Raw genomic sequence first — 19,043 nt, 5'->3', positions numbered from 1 at the left:
ATTTGGGATCAGAACCTTCCATGCCGACCTCCAACATTAATAAACTAGCAGGTTAGTAGGCTCTGGAAAGTGATGTTAACATTTAACCCAGATGATCCTGATACACAGGAAAGCTTGGGAACTTTGACAAGATCCCCAAATTCCTTAAGGAGAGGTAGCATAAAACACTGGGAAAGCTTCCCTGTATGACTCTAGATGGAGTGCTCACAGATAGATTGCAGAGTTTCATAATTTTCTTTTTAAAAAGTGATCCCAATTCTATCAAAACATGTATCCTAGAGTCGTCCTAGAACAGAGCCGGATTTTGATTCAGCTTTCCTAATTATGCATCTCAAACTCACTGCTGTTGAGTCCATTTCAATGTGTAGCAGCCCTGAAAGACAGAGTCAGGCTGCCCCATCAGGCATCCATGACTCAGGCAGCAGACCACTTCATCTTCTCCTTCAGAGCAGTTGGTTGGCTCAAGCCATCAACTTTGTGGCTACCAGCCAAGTGCTTTAACCATTGTCACACCATGGCTCCTTAAATCCACATTAAAAGCCAATGACCGGGCTGTCTTTTCTCTTAGAATAGGGAATGGGCTTGCATTGTAAATAAAATGCAAAGAAATAGGCTAATTTATTATATTAAATAAAGGCATTAAAATGTAAAAGAGAAAAAAAAGATCCCCAAATTCTTTCTCCATTTAAACTCTGCTCATAAAGAGGCTCCACACCCACACCCCACCCCCTGTAATGTCCAGAACTTAGGCCATATACTTCATGCAACTCGCTTAAGCTCCCCAGCCCTGAGCTTGAAGCAACACGCAGCATCTAAGTCTGGAAGGGGAACCAGGAGAGGGCAAGAAACCAACATTAGGGACCTCAACAAGTTCATGAGAAAGTGAAATTAAAAGATAATCGAATTTTTTTCATGAACTCTTTGAAGCTCTTTTGTGTCCATGAGTGAAGCTGGCCTACTGGGTGGAGGGGAAGCCGGAGGCTTTATGCTGATTTTGTGGGCAGCTGATACTTCCCTGCAGTCCATTGTGGCTGGATGGGGATATGACCCCAGTGAGACCAAATCTCAATTGTTAAGAGAAAATGGGAATAAGGATTTGTATGTAAATTTTTCTGATTTTTCATTAAACTATTATTTTTTTAAATAAATCATTTTATTGGGGGCTCTTACAGCTCTTATAACGATCCATACATCAATTGTATCAAACACATTTGGGCATATTAAATGCAGATTTGCAACCAGACTAAATAGAGGCCTTTAAGCTTTCTTGTGGTACAAGATTTCTGGGATACTGTAACTCTGGATATTCTTGGCATAACAAGTTAATTCTGTTGTTGCTTGGAGCACCTTAGCTAGAATCTCTCCTTTCCAGAAAAGTCTAGCTACTTCATAGCTCAATAAATGGAAACCTAATTTCTGGCAGACTCTAAATTGCTGTTGTTAGGTACTGTTGAGTCAGTTCCAACTCATAGCGATCCTACCCAAAACCAGACCAAACACTGCCTGGCCCCACGCCATCCTCACCATTATTCCTTTGTTTGAGCCCATTGTTGCAGCCACTGTGTCAATTCATCTTGTCGTGGGCCTTCCTCTCTTTGTTCCGCTGCCTTCTACTTACCAAAAATATTATATTCTTTTCCACGGATTGTTATTTCCTAATAATATGTCCAAAGTACGTGAGATGAAGTCTCACCTTCATTGCTTCTAAAGGGGATCCTGGCTATACTGTACTCTTCCAAGATAGATTTATTTGTTATTTTGGCAATCCATGGTACTTTTAATACTCATCACCAACACCATAATTCAAATGAATCAATTCTTCTTAGGTCTTTCTTATCCAAGTCCAAGTTAATGTCTCATTTCATGATGCTTAAATGTTAGCATGCTTCCAACTCACCTTTAGAATTTTTGAAACATAGGGTATACCCCTAAAGTTTCTGATTCAGAAAGCCTGGTATAGAAATTTCACAAACAGATTTGACACATTGAACACTAATGACTGAAGACAAGACAAGCTGGATAATAACATCAAGGACATCATGCATGAAGAAAGCAAAGGGCCATTAAAAATGGAGGAGACAGATGTATGTCTAAAGAGACTCTGCAACTTGCTCTTGACTTAGAACAGCAAAAGCAAATGGAAAAATGATGAAGTACACGTGACTGAATAGAAAACATCAAAGGACAGCTCAAGAAGACAAAGTAAGCTATCACAATGAAGTGTGCAAAATCTAGAGTTAGAAAACGAAAAGAGACAGACAGGATCTGTTTTTCTCATGCTGAAGGAACCAGAAAAAGTCAGCTACCACGTTGACGGATTCAATGGACAAATTTTATAGTACAATTGGGAGCATGGCACAGGTCCAGCATTCTGTCATTCTTTAGTGTCTTGTGTCAGGATGAACAAATACCAACTTGATGGTAATTAACAACAATAGCAATATGGGCAAAATACTGAATGGCACCGAAGTTTAAAAAAAAATGGAAGGAATACACAGAGTCACTATAAAAAATAATTCAGAGAAATGAGGAGCTGATATCAAGGGCTCAAGTAGAAAGAAAATGTTTTGAAAATTATGATGGCGACATATGTACAAAGGTGCTTGACATAATGAATGAATGTGTGGATTGTGATAAGAGCTATACGAGCCCCAGTAAAAGGATTTTAAACAAATAAATAAATAGTTGATCAATGCTCACTCATCTTCAGGAAGTAGCATATGATTAAGAACCAATGACAGTGAAAGAAGAAATCTAAACTAAGAAATCTACATCAATGAAGACATTTATGAAAAATAAGTAAGTCCTCAGGAATTGATAGAATACCAATTGAGACATTTCAACAAAGGGATGGAAGGACTATGACAAAAAATTTGGGAGACAGCTACTTGGCTAACCAACTAGAAGCGATCCATACTTGTGCCCATCCCAAGAAAGGTGACCAACATAGTGCAGAAATTAATAAACAGTATCATTAATATCACATGCAAGTAAAAATTTACTGAAGATTATTTTTAAATACTTGCTGCAATAAATCAACAGGGAACTTCCAGAAATCCAAGCAGATTCAGAAGATGTAGATCAAGACATATCATCCCCGAGATCAGGTAGACATTGGCTGAAAAGCAGACAATACCAGAAACATGTTTGTGTTTTTTATTCACTCTGCGAAGACACTTGTCTGTGTGGACTGTACAAACCATAAATGACATTGCAAAGAAAGAGATTTCTAGAATGTTTAGCCTTTGCATAAATTAAACAGCAGTCATTTGGACACAAGGGGATACTGCTTGTTTTAAAACCAGAAGGGATCAGAATTGTATCCTTTCATGACGCTTACTCTATCTATAAACTGAGCAAATGATTCAAGATGCTGGCTTATCTGAAAAAGAATTTGGTATCAGGATTGGAGGAAGACCCATCACCAACTTGAGACAGGCAGGTGACCTAACGTGATGAAAGTGGAGAGGATTGGAAGCACTGATGACCAAAGACTGCAGGGTTCAGTAAGAATCAAATCGGAGCATAAAGAAACAGTAATTCTCATGACTGTCTCCATAAGCAATAGCCTACTATCAATAGGGAGAAGAGTGAAATGATCAAGGGTTCCCTTTAACTTGGCTTCACGGTCCGCACTCATGCAAGCAGCAGACAGGACATCAAACTATAAATGTCACTGGGAAAATTTGCTGCAAAAGGTCTCTTTAAAGTGTTGCAAAGCAAAGCTGGCCCCTTGAAGACTAAAGTGCACCTGACTCAGGTCATGGCATTTTAAATCACCTCATATTCATATGAAAACTAGACAATTAATAAGAAAGATGGGGAAAGAATTGGTGTACTAGAACTATAGTGTTGGCAAGGAATATCATGTATAACCCAAACTGGCAGAAGAAAGAAGAAATCTGTCTTGGAAGAAATGTAAACAGAATGCTCCTTAGAAAAGAGGACAGAGAGACTTCATCCCATTGACTTGGATCAAGAGGGACCAGATTCTGAAGAATGACATGCTTGGTGAAATAGAGAGTAGACCAAACAACTGAGAAAGGACTGTTGGCAAGATGAATTGAAACACAGGCTACAATAGGCTCAGACATAGTGTTGGTTGTCAGAATAGAGCCGGAACAGGCAGTGTTTCCTCTGGGGCCGCTATGGAAAACCCTCAGTAGCTAGTCCAACGAGAAGAAGAAAACTGTACGGTAATCATCCAGAAGTGAGCATATCACTTCAGAGGTAGTGACTCCTTCAAATTTTGAATTGTCCAAACAAGTGGAGCTTGAAATGAGTTTTGAAGATTAGCTTGATTCTACTCAGTCGAAGATAGGCAGAATGGATTAAGTGGGGACTGAACAAAGACTGTACCGTGGTGAGGTGGTGGGTTCTGCAGTAGACCGATGAGACTGTACGTTCCCATAAAGATTTAGCCTCAGAAACCCCCAAGGAGCAGTGGGCTATAGAGCCACGAAGAGTCAGAATGACAGTAAGTTTGCTTTTGAGAACAGAGAAGAGTCTCTGAGTGGTGCAGCTAGTGATGCACTCACTGAAAAGTTCAAGTCTACCTCGATATACTTTGGAAGAAGGGACGGACAATCGGCTTTTGGAGGACCAGCTCCTGAAAACTGTAGGGCGCTCAATTCTGCTCTGCATATGTGGAGCTGCTGTGATTTGGATTCAATGTGATGGTAGCTGGCTTTTAAAAAGTGGATGTTTATGTATAATTCCTTTGGGACTGCAGTTTTTGGGGTGTTTCAGTATCATTCCAACAATTGTAATACTTCAGCCAAAACAAGTTATAAGGAACTTTAAAAATTGTACACTCTCATTTCTTATATCTATTTATGCCTTTATGAGAACATGATCCTCCTACATATGGCAGTATAGATACAGAAATTCTGAGGAGAGTTGACCTAAGGATTTCGAGAACTTCTTGATAGGAATTTTAAACAAAATCCTGCCCATTACAATGATTTTTATGGTAAGAGCAACAGCTTCTAGATACTCAGTTTACCCTGATTCATATTAAAAGGAAAGACAATTTCATTATACTAGACTCAAAGTCTGTGGGGTTGGTTTGGTTCTGTCCCAAATGCACGAAATTCTAAACAGGCTCAACACTACCCTCTAGTGTACAAAGTGGCTGGACATAGTCCACTCAGAGCATTCTTGACCAAGAACATCTGGGAAAAGACTGGAAAAGGTAAGAGAACTACAATGTTCTTGTTTCTTCAGAAAGACCAGGGCTTAATAAAAATCAAAGTTTTCTAAGAAATCTCAAAACACTTGTGTAATAGGTTTCTAATAGAACTTTCAAGAGATCATTTGAACTAGTGCTGTGTGGTATTGTAGCCACCCACGCCCTCAAAGGCCCCGCAGCTCAGTACGTGAAGAACACTGAGCTCGGTGCTCTCGACCGTTGAGTTCCAGACTCGGGGTTTTTCACTATAGGCTCACAGTGAAGGCGAAAATCTGTGCAGTCATAAAACTCCATTTCCCATACACATTGGACCACTGCGCACTTGTTTTCTCGTACAATTCCATGTCACCTCTTCGGGCCACTGCTTCCGGGGCACACTTTTGATGATGATCGAAGGAAATCCACAAAAAGCTCTTACCCTTAGCTCCTTGTGTGAGAGAAAGAAAAAAATAAAAATCTTTGTCCCATAGGCTTTGATGACCGGCAGCCAGCAAGGTAAACAGGAAGCCAATAGAATTGACTAAGGCATAGCAGGGCCCCGAAGTAGGATGGTGATTAAACTAGAATATTTGGGTGATTCCTAGGATGAGTATATCCCGTGAGAGGAGGAGAGACTGTCCGCCTCTGTACCTTCCCCAGCCAGATCTTCAAGCATAACTTCTCTACAATTCTCCTGCTCACTCCTGTCTAGACCCCTTTCATTGTCTACGACAGTTCAAGTGTGTCTGAAGGTTAGTTCAACTGTTCCCCTCTTTAATTCTTTTCTATTTCTCTGGGCCTCATTGAGCATTTCCCCTGCCTTTCCACTCGTTCATCCTTTCATGTACTCACCAGACATGCAGGAACATGTGTCATATGTGTGGCAGTGCTGGGAATACAAATCTAAAAGGGGAACTCACCATTTTACCAGCAGAGGACACGATGAAGGGGAAATAGCACAGAATCTGCTCTAAGGAAGGACCCAGGAGATAAATCATCCTTTGTGTAAGTATCGCCTTAAAGAACTCATCCAGCAGGGCTTTCACCATGATCGTGCACAATTCCTATAGGACAGTCTGAACGCACATAGCAAATACTCTAGCAATGTTAGATTTTATTACTGTTGTTATTACTATCATTGCTATGATATATTGCACTTGTTTTGCAATACATCGTTCACATTTGCTGTTTGTGTACAAGAAATGTAGGAGGATGATTCTCTTCCCCACAGATAGTTTAATTGGTGAAATTATCCCATGCCTTGCTGACTGGTAAGTAGCAATATGCATCATTGGTAAGTGCTGAAGAGACCCCCTGGCTCGTCGTGATCCCATACACAACAGAATAAAAAGTTATCTGTTCCTTGCACCATCCTCTTATGAAATCGTTGTTCTTTGTGAGCCCACTGTGGCAGTCAATGTGTCTTTCCATTTCCTTGAAGGCCGCTCTTTTTTTCCTCTGACCTTTTACTTTATTAGGACTGCCTCTGCTTGAGGACATTTCCCAAGTATGTGAGACCAAGTCTTGTCATCCTTGTTTCTAAGGAGTATTCTGACTGTATTTCTTCCTAGAGAGACTTGTTCATTCTTCTGGCAGTCCGTGGCATATTCCGTGCCCTTTGAAAACACAATTCCAATGCATCAACTCTTTTTTTTATATTCCTCATTCTTGTCCAGTTTTAACACGTACACGAAGTGATTGAAAATACCATGGCTTGAGTCTGGCACACCTTAGTTCTCAAAGTGGTAACTTTGCCCTTTTATACTTAAATGAGGTTTTTTGCAGCACTGTACTCATCCCTAACTTACTGACATCCTTCGGTCCTAGAAAGCAAACCATTCCTCAAAAATCAGCATCATGTGAAAATGGAAGATGATGACATTACATAAGTCTAAATCAAGCAATGGCCAAACAACAGCGTCCAATAACTGCTCCATTATTCCATATTGAGTAACTGTCAAGTCACTGAAAGCCATGGTCCAAGTAATTTGACACATAACCTTAATCATCAAAGCCAGTGGTATTCATGCCCTACACCTCATTGTTACTGCCAGGTTAAAAAAAATACACAAAGTAGTCATACAGTAGTTTGTTTTTTTCAACTACTGCTGTTGTGAATGCAAAATGTCAGGGAATAGTCAATAAGTGAGGAGTAGGTATAACTACCTTTTGGGCCAATTTTATTGATGAATTCATTTTATTTGATTTATCTTAATTATCTGCTTAATAAATCTCTTTAATTCTTTCTTTCCATTGGGGCATAAAGAGTGGTTGTTACATGCCAGACTGTGCCAGGGACTTGAAATTTGGTACAAACAAGACACCGGCTGTGCCTGATGGAACTTACAATGCCTCAGCATTTAGGGGAAGATTACAGTGAGATTATATTGTATGAAAATATTTTGTGTCATGTGAGGTTGAGAAAATGTAGAGCATTATTATCTTGTAACAGCCCACCAACAGTACTGCTTTCAACTTATCCTTCAATCTATGGAAAAAGAATATCATTATGCCTACTTGGCATTGTGACTAGTTTCATAGACTCCCTCAGAAATGCTGCTGAATGAATTAATGATTGAAAGAATGAGTCAGAAGCATTCACACTGAAACTCCACTTGCTACATAAGTAAAATATATAATGAAAGGAGGGGCTGATAAATGATGCCTATGAGTTAATGAGCGCCTGCAATATAATAAAGATGATCTTGCATACTATATAATAGTTATTTTCCTAGAAGCCACAGAATTTGATATTGTGAGTTCCATTTTATAATGAGGAAAAGAGAAATAAGAAAATACTAAGTAATTTGTCCAGATAGTAAGGAGCCAGTGGCCCAAGAATACATCCACATTTTCTTTCTCCTTTTAGGATAAATTTAATTATTTCTCCACACCCCATTATTATTATTGGGGAACATGATCTTCTTTTCCAGACTGAACTAATGAGACCAATGAAGTGATGAGTTTTACCTAATGTGTCCCAGCTGGAGATGGGTAGCATGGCTATTTTCTGAAATAAACACCCCGAAGGCAATCATTACCAACTTAATAAGAACCCAGGGCATTTGATAATACAACCGTGATTTCCTCCCAGGAATTTCCAAATAAAGCAAAACAAGCAACAGATTGTCTTGACACCAAGAGACTGGGAATCATTGTGTTTAGTGTGATTTGATGGAGAGACACAATAATGGGACCAGGCCAGTGGCACTGGAGTTCACTGTGACTCATATCCCCAGTCTATCTCCCTGTGTGGCAGAGTAGAATCGGGCTGGGTTGTTTTTTTATTTTGTGTGGCTTATTTTTGTTTTTAGATAGGTAATCAGGCCTATCGTCTGAAGCACCACTGGGTAGACTAGAACCCCTAGTCCTTGGGTTACCATCCAAACATTCCGGGTTGGATACCTGAAGTCACTTGGTTCAACGGTTTACCTGATGCAGGAATCTCTACAATATCCCTATCAAGCGCTCCACAGGATGGGCAAGAAAACTCAATCATACTTTGAGCAGCTTGAGTGCTACTTATTGTCTCTTTGAAATGAGCTGATCGGAAAGGCTACTATATGTTGAACGGAAACCTGATTCCTAAGGCTACTTCTTATTGCCACCACTTTTCAATCAGTTTGCTGTGCTGGGGTGGTTAATGTGTAGCTGTGATGCTGGAAGCTATGTCGCTGGTATTTCCAGCAGGATCACACAGGGTGAACAGGTTTCAATGGAGACTAATAACAGACTCTGCGGAAGGACTAGTCTGTCCACTTCTACGGGAGCAGCCATTGACAATCTTATGAAGAGCAGTGGGACACTGAACGATGTAGTGCCGGAGGACGAATCCTTCAGGTTAGAAGACACTCAAAGCAGGACCAAGAAAGAGCTACCTGCTCAAAACAGAGTCACCTGAAATGATGGAGATGGTGTAAAGTTTTAGGACATATATTTGCCGATGGGGCACAACTCAAAATGAGAAGCAGCTGCAAAGAACCATTAATCATTGTAACGCGAAATGTACAATGCATGAATCGAGGGCAATTGGAAGTCATCAAAAATAAAATGGAACATCCTAGGCATTAGTGAGCTGAAATGGACTAGTGTTGGCCATTCTGAGTCAAACCATGGTATGATTTACTATGCTGGTAATAACAAATTCAATTTTTGCATTTATCATCAAAAATAGCATCTCAATATATATCTTGAAGTATAATGCCATCTGTGATAGGAAAATACTTATATGCTCACAAGGAGGTCCAGTTAACACAAGTATAATTCAAATTTGTACACTAACCCCTAAAGCTAGAAATGAAAGAAAAAAAAAACGAAGTATTTTACCAAGTTCTCTAGTCTGAAATTCATCAAACATGCACTTTCATTCCAAAGCCCCGGGTGTTGCATTGAGCTGGTCACTGTAAATTCAGTGGTTCAAACCTACCAGCTGCTCTGCAGGAGACAGAGAGGCGATCCCCTTCTGTAAAACCTTACACTCTTAGGAACTCTTTGCAGACTTTCTACGAGTCAGAACTGACTTGATAGCAGTGGATTTGGTTTTCAAGTTTCTAATTTCCTTTAGATGGCAAAATCATATTTAATTTATTTCTCCAGCCTTAGAAGGAAAATGAGGAAAACCTATATTTATTAAGGCCTCAGAGGCTGACTGTTGTGAACAATTGAGACATCCGCCCTTGAAATTATTGTTTATTGACAAATGAATCTATAAGCTTCATGGTCACCTCTCCATTAACCTGATGACATCTCACATCCAATAACAACCTGTTCAGTAAAATTCAGTAAAATGGGGGGTGGTGTATATATGTATATTTATACATTATTTCCCTATTTTAACAAATGAAGAAAGTAAGGTATGGTAGTTATATAGTTGTTTGTCAATTTGAAGATTAAAAGTGAAGGGGTGGAGTCTAGCCTGTCAATCAGATCATAGCCAATGAAGCCTCTGTGTGTACATGGCCTTCTCCTGAGGATTCTGGGAACTCTGTATTCCTCCATGAAGGTGAGAGAGAGACTCTCTCTATGCTCACTCCCTGTTGGACATCCCTGAGGAGAAGCCACATGGACTTACCCTGATGAAGCCCTGGGAGCTGGAGAAGCCACATGGAGGCCCCTGCCAGCGCTGATATGCTTGCAATGCCACTGGACCCACAAGACTTCCAACCTACTGGCCTGTGATTTTCCTGTATTCATCATCATTGCATGTGTTTTGTGAGTCTGAAGAGGACTATACAGATTGGTATTGAATATATGGGCTAATATTGAACTTATGGATTTGATCTAGACTGGGCTGGGATGATTTCTCAATATTCATTTGCTCTTATATATAAATCTCTTTGCTATACACATATGGGAGTCCATGAATTTGTTTCTCTAGACTAACACATAAGGCTATGAGAATTAACTTTCAAAAGGTTATATATATATATATATATACATATATATATATATGCTTCAAAAGTTTAATGAACACTGAAGATATGTGTGCTATATTAAATGATGGTGAAGAAACTAGACAGTGCCCAGCTGTCAGAAAGAATAGCATCTGTAGTCTTTAAGGCTTGTCTTCCAACAAGAACCCATCTAAGAACATACTGCCCTGTGTGATCCAAAGATTGTAAATAATAAACTTCAAATTCAAAATTGTGAACACCTGGTCTTCAGTGGGCTCTGAATGACCGTGAATTAAGCCTCCAGTGAATTCCTGCTAATCATAGTCCAAGTATGTAGGCTTGTTTTCATACAGAGAGCATTCTAAAATTGATTATAGCAGATGTAGTTTGGTTAACATATATCATTTGATCTCCCTTTTGACCCATTTTAAAATTGCTATCTTTTTTTTTAAAAAGTGAAGGGTCAAAAGCCAATTTTAAGAAGGAGACCTGACATTGTCTTTAAGAGGGGGGAAATGGAAAATGATCATCCACTAGAAGCTATATAACTTCAAGACAAGCCTGGGACAAATCAGTGGGCCCTCCACAGAAATGGAAGGAAAACCTTGCTGGAAAATCAATCTGATAGGAGGAGAAGGGAACATCTACATTTTTGGAGGAGATGCTGCTAGTTCTCTTGGTGAGAATGGTGGGTGTTTGCGGAAAAGTAATCTCACATTGGGAAGGGATGCTAAACAATGGTCGTAGGGAACCTAGGGGGACAATGGACCAGATTTTATGTTCCTAGCCAGGATGACCCTGGATGCTGACCGCGCAGGCAGCATGGCATAATGCAGGGACTGTGGCAGTCATTGGACCTTGAAGGAACCCTTGGCTCAGTAGGGGTCCAATGGAAAGGGACCCAGAATCACCATAAATTAGGTACTATGGGCCCCTCCCTGCAGTGACATGATAGGTTTTCATTTGTTTGGCAGGAATCTACACTTGGAAAAACTGAACCAGTAATTTCCCCCCTGGCACCAATTCCCATACTTAAGGTAAACAGAGCTCAATTGAATGGGAGATCACACTGTGTAGGGCAATAATCCACGGGTTGTGGCTCAAGATGGCACTGTACGCACTTAGACTATTCATGTGTCATTGGGAAAATTGATGATGTTATCAGTGCAATGGCCTTATACCCTAGGGGAGTGATTGACAATGTTGTATATTTTTGTTTCTATGGGTTTTTGTTTTCCTTCCTTTAGCTTGTTAGCTCATTGGGTTGTTGGATGTTGTTGTGTAGTTGCTCTTATGGGGTTTGGGTTTTGTCAAAATATGACTGCCAAAGTACTCGTGAATCGTGTATATCCCATCGACAAGCAGATGGATTCTGGGATCCCATTTAAATCTAGAACTCTAGCCCCAATCCAAGAACCGTTAGTTCTGGAAACATGACCCTGCTCGCCACTCACCTTCATGAAATGATCATTGAAGATAAGGAGGCTACAGCAAAGTGTGTGAAGGAAGCAGATGGTGCCTGGCTATCAATCGGAATGGTGTCTGGGGTCTTGTATTCAAACAAGCAGCCATCTAAGCGAAGGGTCAACTAAGTCCACATGGAAGAAGCACACCAGCTTGTGTGTGCTTCATTTGTTAATAAAATAACAAATAAAACAATAACAAAATTCTAATATAACGAAGGGATAAGTATCAGAGCTAAAATTATGAACACCCAATTGGTCGTAGAAGGCTATGGAAGACTTGGAGCCCCAAACCCAACTGCAGAGTATCGAGTCAGAATAATCTGCTGACAGATCCCCTCTAGCCACAGGCAAGAGTCTCAAACAGCCTTATTATCAAATAGAAATCACTGTCCTTTTGATTATGGTGGATTTAACTTGATACTTGATCAGTTGACCTCCCTGTTGGATATCAAAGCTTCTGCACTGCCACTGGCCTACCTGATGCTTAGCAAAGCCTCTCTGCTAAGGAAGGCATAGGTGACACTAAGCAGTGCCTCCGCACCAATGAGGGCACAGGTGACACCCAGCCAAGTCTGTCACTTAGGGTATACCTGTCAGCTGTGATGCTTCCCTACTGTGAACATCCAAGGTGTGCCCACCCCAGCAGCCAATCACCTTCCATATATTGTACCAAGGGTACTTAAGCCCATAGATTCCCCCACTTCCCACCTCCCTCATAGTATAATATCTTCCCCTTCACCCAAGTTAACATCTGCCTACCCTCTCACCCATGGCTTTTCCTTTCCACCCTCCATGGCCCTCAAAGTCTGTTTCATTTGGTTTACAAATCTTTTCTTAAAATGGAACAGTGGTCTCATACATTTGTTCTTTTGTGTTTGACTAACTTTATAATGTCCTCCAGATCCGTCCATACCATGAGGTGTTTCAGTTTCATCCGTATTCTTTAACAATGCATATTATTCCATTATGTGCATCTTCCAAAATGTATTTATTGATTCTTCCACTGAGGGATATTCAGGGTGCCTTCTTACTAATGTGACTAATAGGTGAACATTCGTGCACATAGATCTGGTCATGCTATATTCTTTATTTCTAATTGGAGTATACTAAATAGCGCAATTGCTGGGATATATATTTCCATTCTCCGTGGTTTGAAGAAGTACCATACAACTTTCCACACTGGCCATACTGTTATACAGTCCCACTAGCAGTGTGTGAGGGTTCAGCTCTCTCACATTCCTTCCACCATTTATTGTTTTCTGCCTTCTAGAACTTTGCTGTCAATCCTGATGTGAGATGGTACCTCATCTTTCTTTTGAGTCATACCTCTTGGATGGCTAGTGACCACAAGCATTCTTCATGTCTGTTGACCACCTGATTATCTGCTTTGGTAAACCGTTGTTTCATGTTGTCTGTCTGTTTTTTAACTGAGTCGCTCTCTTTTATCTTTTTAAATGTCTTTTCATTATTCTCCCCTTTTGTTTGTGGAAAAGAACACAGGAAAAACACACTGTGCAGAGGTGCATAGCCCACGGCATCAGAAGAGTCTCAACAACCTGGAGTATACCCTCCCATGTATGCAGTTCTTTCTTCTGCTGCGGCTGTTTTTAAAAACATTTTCTACCTGTCCCTCCCCTTTAACCACTTCCCCACCCCTGGCCTCATCACCATCTTCACAGTCTTTTCCTTCAGTGTGAAAACCACATTTTTTCTTTTTTCCTTTACAAATAATGATGTCATAAAATATCTATCTTTATGAGATTTACTAACGTTGTTAAGCATAATGCCTCCCCAATTCTTTCCAAGTCATTAGGTATTTAACAGATTTGTCATTGATTTTTAAGTATGCATAATATTCCATTGTGTCTACATACCAGTGCTTGTTTATCCATCTTCCGCAGATGAAGCTTTTATCATTTTGCTATTGTAGAAATTGCTTCAATACACATGCATGTGTATTTAATCTGTGTTTTGTTATTTATTTCTTTACGGAAAAAACAAGTCGAGATATTGAGATCTATGGTATTTCTATTCACATTTGTTTTAGGTATTGTCATACTGTTTCCATAGTGGATACAATTCTGTGATCTCAGCAGCAATGGATGAGCATTTAAATCTCTCCGCATCTTTCCTATTGTTTTCTGTTTCATTGAATTTTGCTGAGAATGTTTCTGTGAGGTGGTATCTTGTCATTGTTTTAATTTGTGTTTCTCTCATAGCTAATGATCACGAGCATTTCTTCATATGATTGTTGGCCACCTGGGTGTCATCCTCACTAAACCATCTATTCATATCTTGTACCCAGTTTTTCATTGGGTTGATTCTGTTTTTCTTTGTAAGGTGCTGTAGTTTCTATAGATTTTTAAAAATTAGCCCTTTATCTGCTTTTCATTGCTACTTTTGTTCCAAATCTGTGAGATCTCTTTTTACTCTTTTGATGCACATAAATGTTGTGTTTTTAGAAGATCCCAGTCCTCTATTTGTCTCTTATAGGGAGATGTTTTTCGTCATCATTGGTAGTGTGTTTATGCCTTGTGTTAGGGCCCTTAAATTTGTCCCTGTTTTGTCACTGATCATTATTTTTCTAGGGCTTATATTTAGTTCTTTAATTAATCTTGAGTTTGTTTTTATACTTGGTCTGAGTTAAGAGTCCTATTTCATTCTTTTTCACAATTTTTCCAGCACCATTTATCAAAAAGGCTATCTCTTCCCAACATGGTGTGTTTTAGCTTTGTATAAAATATCAGGTGTCTGTGTGTGCTTGGTTATATTCATGTGCTCTCTGTTCTAATCTATTGGTCTACATATCTACTGTTTGCACCAGCCCCAACCTACTTTGACTACTGTGGCTGTAGAATGGGGTTTTTAATCAGGGGGGAACCCCTCCTACTTGGTTTTTGTTGCTTTTAAATAGTGTCCTTTTTTATTGTTTAACCCTGATTTCTTTCCTTTCCACATACAGTTGGTTATTAGGTTTTCCATTTCTTTGACAAATTGTGCTGGGACTTGTATCAAAATAGCCTTGAATTCATGGAATATTTTCAGTAATATTGTACTATATTATGTAATATTCAGTAATAGATCCTTGTATTATGTCTTCCTATACATCAGCAGAGGATAGTCTTCCATTTATGTAAGTTTCTCTTAGTTTATTGGAGAAGTCTTTTATAGTTTTCTTTGTCTAAATCTTCTGTTTCTCTAGTTGGAATTACTCCTAAGTATGTTATCTTTTCCACCAACAAAATAAAGCACTACAATGAAGTGTGCAAAGATTTGGAGTTAGAAAGCCAATAAGAAAGAACATGCTCAGCATATTTCCAGATAAAAGAATTAGAGAAAAAGTCAAGCATAAATCCTTTTACAGGCAAAACATTGAACCATGTAAAAGTGTCGAAAGAAGATGGAAGGAATGGCAAGAATCATAATGCCCAAAAGAATTGTTTCTCATTCAGTCATTTCAAGGAGTGTCAATGATACTGAAGGAAGCAGTCCAAACTTCTCTGAAAGAATTATCCAAACCAAGGCAACAGGAATTAACAAATTGAAATGTTTCAACGCGCTGCCAAACCACTGGAAGCATTCACTGTCTGTGCCAAGAATTTGGAAGACAGCTACCTGGCCAACCAACTGCAAGAGATCCACATGTGTGCTCATTCCAAATAAACATGACCCAACAGAATGCAGAAATTATAAACTAATTTCATTTATAAATGAAATTTTGCTGAAGACAATTCAACAACCACTGCAGCAGTGTATCAGCAGTACGCTGGCAGAAATTCAAGCATATTCGGAAGAGGACAAGGCATGAGGGAGATCATTGTTGACGTCAGATGGGTCTTGTTTGAATCCAGAGATGATCAGAACGATGTTTACTTGTGCTCATTGACTATGCAAAGGCATTTGACTGTGTGGATCATAACAAACTATGATAACATTGAGAAGAAGGAGAATTCCAGATCATTTCACTGTGCTCAGAAGGAATCTGTACCTGGAACAAGAGGCAGCCATACAAACAGAACAAGGGAGTGCTGTGTGATTTATAATCAGGAGTGGGATGCATCAGGTTTGCATCCTTTCAACCCACACATTTAATCTATATGCTAAGCAAATAATTGGAGAAGCTGACCTAGACAACGAAGAATCAGAATTGGAGGGAAGTGTACTGACAGTCGACGGTAGGCAATGGACACAAATTTTTTGCTTTAACGTGCGGAGAACTTGAAGCACTTGCTGCTGCTGCTGCTGCTGCTGCTGAAGTATTGCAGCCCTCAATGTAGATTACAGCTCAATCAATGTAAAGACAATCAAGAGCCTCACATCACAATAAATGTAGAAAAGATTGACATGAACGATTTCTTTTTGCTTGGGATGCTCATGGACACAGCAGACAAGAAATCAGATGACCCATTGCATCAAGGAAGTCTGCTCACAAGTCCTCTGTAAAGTGTGGGAGAACAAGGGTTTTACTTTGAGGATGAAGTGAGGGAGAAGGCAATCGCTCTACCCTGGGATCCTCCAGTTCAGCCTCCCTTAATAGGAACCCGCCAGAATCCCAGCCCTTTGAGCAGGCTTCCTTCTCCCTCCACCCCACCCACCTCCTTGGTCCTCCTCAACTCTGCTGCAGCTGTTCTGTTTTTAAGACTGAGTTTATGAATCTCTTCTAACATAAATTTTGGTGTCCCCTTTCTTGCTTGATTTTTAATAACCTTTGGTTTTTCATGTATGGTGTCCATCCACAACATGCCTTGTCTTCATTGACTGGGGTTGAGAGCATCACATATGTTCTTGTGATGGTATTTACATTGAAGTGTGATGCACAAAGGTTGTATCTTGGCTCTGTTGGATTTTTGTTTTCATTTTCTTTAAGTTTGACTTGAATTTGTGCATGTGCTGTTGTTGGTCTGTTCCACAACAGTTATAGTTTTTGTCAACCGGACGCTCCTGAGTGATGATGGGGTAGAGTACAACACAGTCCGCAGCTCAGAGGCTGATGACGCCTCCTTCAGGCTGTGGCCTTTTGTAGAAGAGGGATACTACTCATAGATGATTTCTCTTTTACCTCTTCGCCTTTTGCTGAAGCTGGTGCCTGCATCTGTTTCATGGATTTTCTTTTCTGTCACCTGCTGGTGCCAGGATTCATTCAACTGAACTTAGATGTTTTTTCCCCTTTGCATCCACCAGCCTCTGGCCCTCCTGCTTCATTATCAGCCTTCATATTGGCCAACCTACACAGCTATACAAGTCAAAGAAGCCTCCAGCTTACATCTGAATGATGAATTTGAACAGGACTGAATTTACCTACTTCCAAAATTGTGTGCATCATTTCCATTTATTTTAAATTTTAACTCTTTTGATATACATACCCTTAGAAGCGCCATTAGATCTGCTTCTCCAAGGAACACTACCTAATGCACTGGCCACCCGGATTTGTTTTGACCGCTGATATTAAGGTTCGCCATCATCTGTTGCCACAGATGACGTTATTTGATTTCTGAATATTTCATCTGGTGAGGTTCATGTGTCCAGTCACTGCTGTTGAAAATAGATATTTGCAATGAAGGGGCTGCTGGTCTTGCAAAATTCTATGAAGTAATCCCTTGCATCATTTCTATCAAAAAGGAATTCCAACCATTGCTTCTTCTTTGTTCTGTATTCCAGTGAGCAGCAACTATCAGTACATCTTGATTGAATGATTAACTGCAGACAATGAAAGTTGGCAAAAATCTTCAACTTCTTCTTCTTTGGCTTTGATGGTGTCTAAATTTGAATGATAGTTCCAAAACTGCTCTAATTTGTAGACATATGGACTGCATTAAACTTCAGAAACAATCTTGAAATGTTCTTTTTGATGAATGGGATGCCATTCCTCTTCCATTAGTCACTTACAGTCTAGTAGGCCATATATTTTTTCTATTCAAAGGGCCAATGCCAGTCCATTTCAACTTACTAATGTCAAGGATATCAATATTTATACGTCACATTTGACAATTTCCAATTTTCCTAGATTCATACTTTGTACATTCTATGTCCCGATTATTAGTAGATATTTTCAGGTGTTTCTTTTACCATACTTGATCTATGTTCTGAGCAAATAATACAAAAAGATGAATTCTATAAAGGTTGCACCATCAGGAAATGAAGAAGAGTCCATGAAAGTGAGGAGGAAAATGCTTCCTCCCCCAGCTTTCATGATCCCAATTCTACCTTACAAATCTGGCTAGACCAGAGGATGTACACTGGTACAGATAGGAACTTGAAACACAGGGAATCCAAGGCAGATGACCCGTACAGGGCCAGTAGTGAGAGTGCCGATACCTGGAGGGTGGAGGGAGGTTGGGGTAGAAAAGGGGAACTGATTACAAGGATCTACATATAACCTCCTCTCTGATGGATGGACAACAGAAAAGTGGGTGAAGAGAGACGTTGGACAGTGTAAGATATGACAAAATAATAATAATTTATAAATTATAAAGGGTTAATGAGGGAGGAGGAGCGGGGAGGGGGGGAATGAGGAGCTTATATTAAGGGCTCAAGTAGAAAGCCAAGTTCTTGAGAATGATGATGGCAACAAATATACAAATGTGCTTGACACAATGGATGTATGTATGGTTTGTGATAAGAATTGTACGAGCCCCCAATAAATGATTTAAAAAATAAACTTTAAAAAACGAAGCATTTGCTGATGAAGATAGGGTATTTTTCCCCATTAAATATGACCTGTGGAATACTCTGATAATTACTTCTGAAATGTTTAGCTACTGCTTCATGTAAACACCTTTAATTTTCATCAGATTACAAAAGAATACTTTAAATGTAACTCCACTCTTGAAGTTACAACATTAAGTGCTGCGTTGCAATAAGTTATTTAATATGGTGTTCTTCTAACTATAGCCTGTGTTACCCTCACCAAACAGCCATCATTTTCTGATGGTCTGGAGTAGAAGGTAGAGTAAGACACTCGTTGGATAATATTAATCAGCTGTGAGTGATGAATAACAGGATTAATGGCGATTA

Source organism: Tenrec ecaudatus, chromosome 6, assembly GCF_050624435.1.
Source record: "Tenrec ecaudatus isolate mTenEca1 chromosome 6, mTenEca1.hap1, whole genome shotgun sequence".
In the NCBI taxonomy this organism is placed as follows: Eukaryota; Metazoa; Chordata; class Mammalia; order Afrosoricida; family Tenrecidae; genus Tenrec; species Tenrec ecaudatus.
Note: the sequence above shows the minus strand (reverse complement) of the source record.